This window comes from Peromyscus leucopus, chromosome 18, assembly GCF_004664715.2.
Source record: "Peromyscus leucopus breed LL Stock chromosome 18, UCI_PerLeu_2.1, whole genome shotgun sequence".
NCBI classification, from domain to species: Eukaryota; Metazoa; Chordata; class Mammalia; order Rodentia; family Cricetidae; genus Peromyscus; species Peromyscus leucopus.
Window position 1 is genome coordinate 38,082,641 of NC_051078.1, and position 4,824 is coordinate 38,087,464.

A 4,824-nucleotide genomic window follows, 5' to 3' on the forward strand; every position below is an offset into this window, starting at 1 on the left:
ATCAAAACAACTACCCATCTGACTTATTGGGGGATTGTATTAAATGTCAGAGGCTCTCCCCAGACTCATAAACGGCTTTCTCACCAATCAGAATTTTAATTTTGAATGGGGAAATAATAAATACAATAATTATTGAACACTGTGACATTAACTGATAAGAAAACCTGCTTCCCTTGAATTATCAATTTCACATTGGCATAAAAAATAGATTAGTGACAATTTAATCCCGCATCTGGTGACCTTTAAATAATGCTGTTAACACTTGGCGGCTTTGTCTCGAGAATGTCACCAGCCCTTCCAGAAGAAACAACACCTCACTACTTCGTTTTAGAGCTGTCTCCAAAGTTTGCTCATGTTTTGTAACCGGTAATGAACCTACAGGAGCATGAAAACCCAGATGTAGCAGGCAACTTACTTTGCCCGCAGTGATTTTTAAACTAATCCTATCATACTCTGTGATGCAGGAGGCAGAAACTCAGAGAGCCGAGAAGGAGAAATGGTCTTACCCAGAGAACAACACACCAATTGGTTAGCCAATACCAAATGGTCAGCCCTGAAAACATATATACAAAGTAACATTACACGGACTGAGCAGGTTGTGTCTAAGTATTTAAGAATGGATATACATGGGCTGGAGCAATGGCTCAGAGGTTAAGAGCATTGACTGCTCTTCCAAAGGTCCTGAGTTCAATTCCCAGCCACCACGTGGCAGCTCACAACCATCTGTAATGAGATCCGATGCCCTCAGGCAAGCATGCAGGCGAACACTGTATATATAATAAATAAATCTTGAAGAAAAAGAATGTATGTACATAGATACACATGTATATATGTGACAACAATTCATGAAAAAAAGAGGCCATGAATTTGAAAGAAAGCAAGGAGGGATATATTGGTAGGAAATAATAGATAGATAGATAGATAGATAGATAGATAGATAGATAGAGATATAGATATATCAGAAAATAAAAAGATTAAATTTTTAAAAGTTTGTATGACAATAACATACTTTATGTCCATGGGGACATATGTTCCATATGGTGCTCTCTTAGTGAGCAGCTACATTGGTACCAGTACTGGGGATCCAGTTGGCTGAATCATTGAGCCTATTAATGAGTCTTTCTCTCTATTCAACTTCTCTGTATCTAGACTCCTATCTATAGAAGTATGTATATATACAGAAATAATATATTCTAGACTCCTATTATAGAAGTATTTATACATATAGAAATAAATGCATCCTAGACTCCTATTATAGAAGTATTTATACATTGGAACAAAAGACTGTTCGTTGTAACATTGCTTGTAACACCAAACACATCAAAATGTGTGGCTAACCTCAATTTCCATCAAAAGAAGAAAGACTGAATACATCAATGTATCCTGTAGCCACTGAAAAGGAGCTGCTTAATGTATTGACATGGTGATTTGTGCTCTATTTTACATGAAGAAAGCATTTCACAGGACCACACACACTTCCATTTTAATGTGTCAGTGGAGATGATCAGAAGACTACCAACCTCCTAGGAGTATTGGAGGGTTGCATTAGTCAGGGTTCTCTAGAGTAAGCAAACTTATAGAATGAATGAATGTATGTGGTAGGGGGGAGCATTTATTAGAGTAACTTACAGGCTAATCCAACAATGGCTGACTGTGAACAGAAAGTCCAAGAATCCAGTAGTGGCTCCGGCCCCAAGGCTAGATGTTTCAGCTAGATTCCCAGTATACACTGGAATCCTGAAGAAATAGGCTGTAAAGACAGTGAAAGAAAGGACTTTCAGGCAAGGTGCCATTAAACAAAGGGCAAAAGCTTCCTTCTTCCACGTCCTGATGCAGTCTCCCAGCAGAACATGTGGCCCAGATTAAAGACCTGTCTTCCCGACTCAAGATCTGGATTAAAGGTGTGTGTCTTTCTACCTCGATGGTCCAGATTAGAAGTGGATCTACCTACTTCAAATTAGACAAAAATCCCTCACTGGTGTGCCCTTCGTTTTTGGATTTTAGTTCATTCCAGATGCAGTCAAGTTGCTAAACAAGAATAGCCATCACAAGGGTGGCTTGCGATCATGGAGCATTCAGAAACAGATCCTAGGCAGGATTCCTTTCGCATCATCTGAGTGAATGCTCCCTCTGGGCTGTTCTTATAGGAAGAGGATGCTCTGTTTGGAGAGAAAGAATCTCACCTTTCCTTCCACCCATTGCCCATTTGCTCCTTTTCTCCTCCCTGCATCCCTCGGTGTGTGGGGGGTGGGCAGGGAGGAAGGGGTGAGAAAGAGAGAGAAAATGCTTGCAGGTTCCTGTGCGAGCAGGTGCGCATACTCAGGGTGGTAGATGCCATGTGCAAACCCGAGGAGAGCACCCTTAGCTATTGCTCCTCGGGTTTTGGCCCCTTTCTATTTTTGTACAGGCGCTCTCAGTGGCCAGAAGCTCGCTGACTCATCTAGGCTGGCTTGCCAGGGAGCCCCAAGGAAACACTTGACTCTGCCTCCCCAGTGCTGGGACTGCAAGCATGCATCCCCACACCCAGAGTTTTTCAGATATAATATTGTGTTTACTCTTCGAGAATGTCATACATGCGAAAGATCTGTTTCAATCATAGTCACCCCACACACCCCCGACTCCAAATCCTCCCTATGTTCACAGTCAGCCACTCCCCTCCCCATGTCGTCCCTCCTTCCCAACTTCAGGTTTTCACTTTTATTTGCATATAACTCAGGGAGTCCAGTTAACGATGGCAATATACACGTTGCACATCTGGCTTTTTTAACATGGGTTCTGGAGATTGAACTCAGGGCCTCATCTTTGTAAGGAAAGCACTTTTCCAGCTGGGCTGTTGCCCTGCCTGCCTTTACTTCCTCCTCTTTAAAATCAAACTCGGTGAGCCTTTTGTTTATGCTCACTGTCTGGCTCCTCCCCAAAGTCCTTGCCAATCAGATTTCAGCTCACTTTACCAGTAGGTCATACCTGTTCCCTCATCTGATTGGACCAGAATCCAAGTACCTCCCAACGCTTGCCATGAAACAGCCTCCCCCAAGCCCTGCCCCGTGAGTCAGGCCAGGTCATTCAGCATCTCTTGCCTCAGTGACTCCAGATCTTACAGACTTAGAGATCTCTTGCGTCTACCTCTTCTCCAGAGTCCATTCTCAATAGAGCAGCTGAAGTGATCTTTTCAAGTATGATAGGGGTCAAGTTTCTTCTTGGCATATACACCTTGGAGTGACTTGTCACTTTTCTCAACAGAAAACCAGAGTCCTCACAGGGACACACCGGGACCAACGAGATCAAACCATTTCTCTCAGCCAACAGTTACCGATCTCACTCCTTGTTCCTCTGCCTGCCTGCCTGCCAACGTTTGCTTACTCTACACAGCCCGGCTGCCTTTGTGGTTATCCCTGTATCAGACAGAGTCATTAGACCCTCTGCTCTGACTCAGCCTGGAATCCACAGCCCATGTCCTGTTTATTATTAAGCACACCGTTGTGCCATAGGTGAAAGCACCAGCATTACCCTCCTGGCATGCATCCCTTTGTCCTTCTTCTGCAGCATTGATCAGTAGTAATTAGTATTGCAATTTACCTATCTGCTGCATCAAACGCTTTTTTTCTACCTGCACCCTTTCCACTAGACTATCAACACCTTAAGGGTGGGAATTTTGGCTTATCTTGCTCAGGGATGAATCCCAAGAACACTGACTATGTGTAGCCATGGTAGATGTTCAATAAACATTCGCTGGACAAATGGAATGACAGGACATCATCAACTGATGTGATTTATTAGGCACTAATCATAAGTACCAATCAGCACTTCCCATATATTATTCCATTTAATTCTTTCATCAAGAAAAGTCAGAAGGGAGGGGGCCAAGGGTCGAGGGTGAGATATTTGAATTCCCATTCCAAAGCCAAAGAACAGCTCACCAAGGCCACCGTCTACCGAGGCAGAATGAATAGGAGGAGGGACAGGAAGCTGAGAGCCTGTCTGTCCACCTGCACAAGATGAGGTCTTAGCTGCTCCTCTTAACGAACCATCCCAGTCCAAACCCACAAATGCACTCCGCACCCTGAGTCATTGCCCGGACTCCCACAGTACCAACTACCTAGATGAAGGTCACTAAACCGAGCAGTTTAACTTTATATACATAAAAATTAAATGTGGCTCTGGGTGGAACACCACTGCGGCCATAAGTCTTTAGGTTCCCTTCAAGCTTGGTGACTTTATTATTAAGTTCCAAATAACCTTTTGCTTTTGGGAGTAGTGTTTTGGTTTGTTTGTTTTTGCTGTGAGGGACTGTCCCTCTCCCTTTGGCCCAACTTAGTTAGTCATAAACAGCAATCAGTGAAACGTGGGGGTTTTATGAGATAGTTAATTCTGGTTTAGACTTCTCTGTTATTCTGGAAATTTTTTTGCTGTCAGCACATTCACTTTGAGATCTACAAATACCATTTTGTTCCAACGGCTTCTATTTTATGGGGGAGATTAATATTCATTGGGTCATTGCTAGAAAGAATATGCTATCTTAAATTTAGCATAATAGGTAAAAGAATAATAATTTTTCCTCTTATGAACTAAACAAGCTCTGACTTGTTTAACTAAGTAGAGTAGCTGGGATCTAGGAAATAAGATTAAGCTCCAATACAAGCTTTAAAAAAAAAACTCTCGGATTTTTTAAGCCCTTTTCTAGAAACAGCAGTGCTAGCAGAGGTTAAGCCCTCTACTAGCCATTCTGATTTATAAGCTCACAGAAGTTCCCTTCTCATGAAAGAGTCTCTGGGTATTCCACACACACCCTGAGCCAGGCCGCTGCCTTAACACCATTTGAACTTC